The sequence below is a fragment of the Aplidium turbinatum genome, chromosome 18, assembly GCF_918807975.1.
Source record: "Aplidium turbinatum chromosome 18, kaAplTurb1.1, whole genome shotgun sequence".
NCBI classification, from domain to species: Eukaryota; Metazoa; Chordata; class Ascidiacea; order Aplousobranchia; family Polyclinidae; genus Aplidium; species Aplidium turbinatum.
In genome coordinates this window covers 14678059-14684659 of record NC_137489.1, presented here as the reverse complement: position 1 = coordinate 14684659, position 6601 = coordinate 14678059, and the positions used below count along the sequence as shown (strand labels likewise).

At 37.1% G+C, this 6601-nt stretch overlaps 1 long non-coding RNA gene across 1 annotated transcript; it reads right to left on the bottom strand.

The window, feature by feature from the left end:
- Window positions 1-261: 261 nt before the first annotated feature.
- LOC145787345 (uncharacterized) lies at window positions 262-5288 on the bottom strand. The gene is made up of 3 exons (XR_014291388.1): window positions 5182-5288; window positions 2151-2272; window positions 262-396 (listed from the first exon to the last, which is right to left on the bottom strand). It is a non-coding gene; the product is annotated as an uncharacterized LOC145787345 (long non-coding RNA).
- Between the last annotated feature and the right edge of the window lie 1313 nt (window positions 5289-6601).

Below are 6601 nucleotides of genomic sequence, written 5' to 3'. Positions count from 1 at the left end.
CCTTTACAAATAAGCGAAACTGCCAGGCATAACATATTCAAGGCATTTTACAGGACGTAAAAAACATATCCTATTTCGACCACGAAAAGGAATGCATAAGTGTCTTCTGTAGGTTAGTCTTGGTGAGAAAGCCACAAACATAACAAAGTGAATCAGGCTGATTTTGCATTTGTCAAGAAAATGTTTATGATTGAAGGAACGTTTATTGACGTTTTGTTTGCTTTACACACACATAAAGAATGAAACTTCAAAGTTCCAGTTAAGGCTTTTCTTGCAGACGAGTGTAAAATACTGGCAGTCAACCATACTGTAGACAATTACGTAGCCTACTCACGCAAATGGCCTAACTTTGAAATCAAGGCAGCACTGCAACATCCTGTTGAGTAATCACGTCATCTGCAAAAATATTTTTCCATCACGTGAAAAGTCAGTCAACTGTGTTTAGATGTTCACGGTGGTTGAAATAATGTATGCAAAAAGACAAACGGTTAAGTGTATGATAGTATTGGGCGCAGGTTAAAATCATGCATGAAAGATACTAAGTCAATGCTACGAATAGATAAAAATTAAATTCCCAAATGCACAAAAACTAAAGCTTGCGTTAATAAGAACTGATTGTGGATTTGAAGCCAAAATCCTAAAATTGTGTGGAATTAGTTAAAACGTTATGGCCTACAATATGAAATGACAAAACAATTGCTGATCAGTGTCATCATGCTTTTCACACGATTTGTTCTATTGCAGCTGAATCAAGTGGAAGAATATAGTTGTACACCGCAATCCACGATGGTAGATTTTTATACTAAAGCAATCCAATGTGAGACTAAATAAAAAGCACATTCTTTCACTAGCAACCAGGGATGTATCCACGGTATGGAGGAAAGCTTTTGGTGGGGCAATCGCCCCACCAAACAGGTGTGTTTTAATACTATTGCAATTTATGTCGAATAAAATTTGCCCCCCAATATATGTTTTTGCTTCCTAAAATTTTCTTTCTAGTGACGTCACTGCTAACAATTTGTGCCACAGAACATGTATTCTACTGCTATGTGAGTATTTTGATCAACGAGGATTGTAAACGGTCACCATTAATTGTGGTTGCAAACGCGCCAAATGAGTCAGAGACACAATCTGTGTCCTACTCAAGAAAAGGCTTCCATCCTAAGCCTAGATTGCTTTATCTAGAGCAGGGGTCACCAAACTTTTTTCTCTGAGGGCTGGATTGCTGCGAGATTGCTGCGGGCCGGATTGCTGCGGGCCGGATTGCAAATTGCGAAAAGATATACAACTATTTAGAATCTTCATTGACTTGAATTTAGCACAATAAATAACAAAGCCAGCGGTGGAATAGCAAAGTTGTGATGAAAATCGGAGGGTTGCTGGAAAAGTTATCCCCTGCTGTGATACACTACAGGGCATCGTGATCTTGAAAAAAAATTACATCTTTCCAAATTTGGCCTGGGCTGTCCCCATTTGTGGTGGCCTAATGATACAAACAGAACACTAACATGTAGGCTTATATATCAGGCAACTAGCTGTACCATTATTGGATTCCACAAAAAATACTGTTCTTCCCATTTTTCTTTAAGCACCCGACACTCAGAATCTACTTTTCTTTTTTTAGTAGTCATTTTAAAGAGTAAAGTATAGGCTACAACACAACCTAAAAGTTTATTATTTAGCACTGGTACTGTCCAAATCTTTCTTTCTGCTTATGATATCTAGTCGGGCTGGTATGATTTGCCTAAACAGAGATATCGCACTGACAAAACATTGGTGTTTTGAACAACAAAGTTTGTGATGTCATAAGAAGAAACAATATGGAAAAATCATTTGCAGGTTGCGTGTAGCTCAACAGCAACGCCAGTCCTTTACTAAATGTTTGGTAACTTTTTTCCTTAACAGTTGTAGTGCAGCTGTTATTTCCGCAGCACGTGGCGGGCCGGATGAAATCAGTTCGCGGGCCGGTTCTGGCCCGCGGGCCGTAGTTTGGTGACCCCTGATCTAGAACATAATAATTCATCAAAAATAGCAATTTTTCAAGTAACAATTGTGATGATAGTTGCACAACCAGCCAAATGACGCTGCATACATTTCATTTCATTGAAAGTATTGTTTCCTCTTTCGGTGTTTGCTCAAAACGAACAAACCTTGAACTGGTTAAAGAAATGCAGAACACTTCCTTCAATGACTTTTCTTTGATCACGTTTTCATTTGTTTCTGTCCACATTGGTTTCGTCAATAGTAAACAAGTCTTCACAGAACAACAAAACTGGAATGATATTAGAAAACATTAAGAAAAACAATAAAAACAAACTTACCAACGTAAGCTATACAAACACGCGGTGGCGCTAACAACTTTTTTTTGAAGCTTCGTCACCATATGGGTTTGTAGATTTGCTTGGTTGTTGATTTTCAGTTAGGCTTAGTTCCACTATCACCTTTGTTGAGCAAAATTTAGTTTTTGTAAGTTGCTAAACAATGACATTTGTGGCTTTGATTATATTTTTATACAAAGAAGTTTTCAAAAAAAAAATTGAACAGATTGGTTTCTTTAAAATAATATCAAACATTTAACAAAAGCCTAACAGGTTAGCTACATTGCGTAAACAAAGAAATAGTAGATTATTATAAAACTATGATACAATTCTTGAGGTGTACATTTGAACAATGCTTTTCAAGAACAGCTCTTCACTCGTTGGCATCCAGTGAGTGGAGTAGGCCTACTGTAATTTAGCGGCAACTGTACTTCAAGGGCAATCGGAACCTTTGCTTTACAAACTTGACTAGTTCTGAGTCAGTGGGTGAAAGCCTCTATAAAGCCGTGTGAGAACAGTAACAAAGCGTCACAAATTGAATTCTTAATCTGACAAAGTGTTCAATCAAAACAGTATTAAAAAACAACTAAACCATCGACACCCTTGCCTTTTCAAATTTTAAAATATGTTCACATTTTTCTAGGAGCAAGCTCTCAGATCCCAGATTATTGTCCTGTGATCTCACCATCATTAAGCTCCTTCCACTCATAAAAATTTGGAGGCAATAAAGAGCCAAGTTTCTTTGTTGTGAGATTTTTCTTTTGCAGTTTTATAATCAGGTTCTGACCAGTCTTTAATTACATTAGTCCAAATTCCTGGTGGTCTGCCCCTATTTTGTTTCCATTCATTTTTCCTTCTAGTAGTTGTCTGTGAATAGAATAATTGCGAAAGATACGGCCAAAATATTTCAATTTTCTTGTTTGAATTGTTTGTAGAATTTTCGTGTTGGTTTATATTCGACATTTTCGTTTGTGATGTTCCCCTTTCAAAATTTTTTAAGCATTTTTCTAGAAATTCACATTTCAAATGCCTCAAGTAGTTTTACCGCTTGTGATGACAATATCCATGTTTCTGCATTGTAAAGTAATTTAGTCCAGATATAGCGTTTCATAATTCGTTTTCAAGTGTTGGTGTTAATTTTGCGTGTTGTCAATGTCTTTTTCATTCTTACGCAGTTCTTTCTTTCTATTTGTCTTCCTTTTAATGTATCCCTATCGCATGTGCCATTTTCAGTTATTGTGTGTCCCAGACGGTAGCGCACCCAGAAAAAAATTTAAGGGGGGGCTAATTCAGAAATGTCGGCTGAGTGATTTGCAACAATAGTGACAGCAATGGCGTATCCAGGTGGGTTGAGCAAGGGAAGCAATAAAAGTCGTGGGGGTGAAAGCGTGCAGAAGCCACGCGTATTCTAGGGGGGTTCGGGGGTATGCCCCCCCCCGGAAATTTTTTGCAAAATTGCACCCAAATAATGGATTATAGTGCTTTCTGGAAACATTTTTAGGGTAATATCTGTATGAAATTTATTAGCAAATAAACAGCTATTAACTTATGAAAGGTAGCTCTTACACAAACGGTCAAAAACTGAGGCTCAAATTAGAGAACACCAAAAATTCAGCTTAACTGGTCAGTTACATCTACCTACTGCTGTAGTAGCCAGGACAACAACGTAAATCTAACATTAGGCTCAAACTTTTCCTTGCGAGGCAGATATAATCGCAAAGCCTTAGATTTTCTCATTACGCAGCAGCGGAATAATACCCAACAGGAAGCAATTTTGAGATTGCTTCCACAGATTAGTTAAAAGAAACGTAAATCGCATAAACTTTGCTCTGCTTTTTTCGTTTGTTTCTCGCCTTGTTTCTTCGTATTGCAAAAACGGGGACATGAGTTAGAAATTGTTCTAATTCGTATTCAGGTAAAGAAATTACGAAATAGTTTTATCGTACTGAAAAATATTATCTTCTTTTTTTTCAATTTTTGTAGGGGAAGCAATGCTTCCCTTATTGCTTCCATTGAAGATACGCCCCTGAGTGACAGTGACAACAGGCCAATGCCCATCTCTTTGATTAATATTTAAGACACTCAGGCCCCACAACCCGCCAGTTGCCGATAGGCTACATCAGGATTTGTTCTCTCAATCAAATTACAAGTTGGCCTAGTGAACCCCATGCTACCAGCACAATCAGCATCCTCATTTCTACGTCTACTGTCGCAATCTTTTATAAATCTTGACTTTTTCCTCATGTATGACAAAATAAAAATAGCTTTCTGTTTGCCAATATAAATAAGTGCGAAAACAACAACTAGCACGAAAATAGTTTGAAACAAAACACTAATTTTGTAAACATTAAATTTGACGTAGACGTTTTTCTTACTTACAAAACATTCAAAATTAGTTTGTATTTTCAACTAAAGTCCTAGACGCCTTCGTCTCTCTGCTCAAATTTCGTATACAGTTTTACATGTGGTTCAGCATTGACGTAGGGTCAGGGCCGGATTTAGACCATGAGAGGCCCTAGGCTATTCCATTTGTGAGGCCCCTCCCAATTTTTTAGCTCAGAATTTCTCTCTAAACAACATCACATGTCATTGCTTAATGTTAAAATATGAATGCATTAAACTCTTCGTTTTTTTCATTTTCCATATTCATGGGTGCAGATTTTTATTTAAAAGAATAAACATTTAGTTAAGGCAGTTTTGCTTTTAATTTCTTTGATCAAACAACCGTTACAATGATTGTAAAGTTTATTTACGAGGACGTATGAAATAGTTACAGCCATTAAAATAGAGTAAGACTACGCTACCAAATTTTTTTTCTAGCTTTCGTCAAAGCAAAGTCATGCAAAAGTTCATCAAAATTTACCTGTTTAAGTTTGTCACTCTCAATGCACAGAATGCTCAGTGCGGACAACCTTTCTTGAGACATTGTCGATCTCAGTTTATTTTTGATGCTTTTGAGCCTTGAGAAAGATTTTGCAGAGAAGACTACGGTACTTTAACCTATGCTTTAACATAGAAGCTTCCAGCAGAATGCGCGTAATAATTGCCTTCATTATGATGCAAACGACGTAATAATGACTGTTTACAACGTTGAAACCAGTTGTGTATAGAATTTTCTACTCTGAAAAGCTTGATATAATCAGAGATTTACGTATACGCCGTAAATTCTACGCCGCATGCTTGCGGCGTAGACTTTTTGTTTACGCTAACGCATGCGGCCACATTTTTTTGGATAGTTAGCGCTTGAGGCTACGCCGTAAAGTTTTTGCGGTTTTTTAGTGCATGGCGTCAACGCATACTTTTTAATGTATTTTTTTCGCTACAACACGCCAATACCTCCAGCGCTGCAGTTGAAAGAATATTTTCAATGGGCAAAGACATATTGGATTATTGGAACCAAAACACGGCAAAATGTCAGATGAACACTTTCAGATGCTTGTGTTTCTTCGTGGAAATTCAAAATAAAACTTGTTTGTTTCGAGTGGTTTATACCGTGTGAATGTTTGGCACCTAGCAAACAAAATTAGTTTACGCTAGTGTATGCGCTGACGCTGACGCCGCCAACTTTTTTTTACAAGTTACGTTGACGCATACGGCGTATGGTTTTTCGAACGTTTGCGTTTACGCTGACGGCGTCAATATTTTTTGTATGCGCGTACATCACTGGATATAATTATATATACTTTATAGTTAGGGTTTAAACTTGTCAAGTTTTTAAAAGAATTACAAACTTCGAAACCGAATTTCGAGGCCCCTGGACGTTGAGGTCCTATGCTTCAGCCTGCCTAGCCTATTGGTAAATCCGGCCCTGCGTAGGGTACATCGTAGGCTATGTCCACCAGACATTTGACGACGAGAGCATCTAAACTTTAAAAGTGCCATCAAATACCATATCATGGAGTGTTCTTTTTGTACAGATCGAAAATTCTCTGCTGACTCATTTAAAATTTTACGCAAAGGCAAATCCCAATTTGACATCAAAATTCAGGAAGCAGTGTTAAAAGCTACAACACAAATTTAAACAAACAATTAACTTATTTGCTGGAGGCGCGTCTATTCTCCTCAACATTTACTTGATGTAGGTATCACGTTCCCTGTGCTGCAAATTTTTTTGTAGTTATTCATGTAGTTGCCTTTTCCTAATGTAACTTTACCTTCAAGAAGTTGAAATTTATTATATTTTTACAAATATTTTCAGGTTCCTGATGAGGGCTACAGTTAAGCCGAAAACGTTCTAGTGTTGTAAATATGTAAATATGTAAATATTGTAAATATGTAAAATA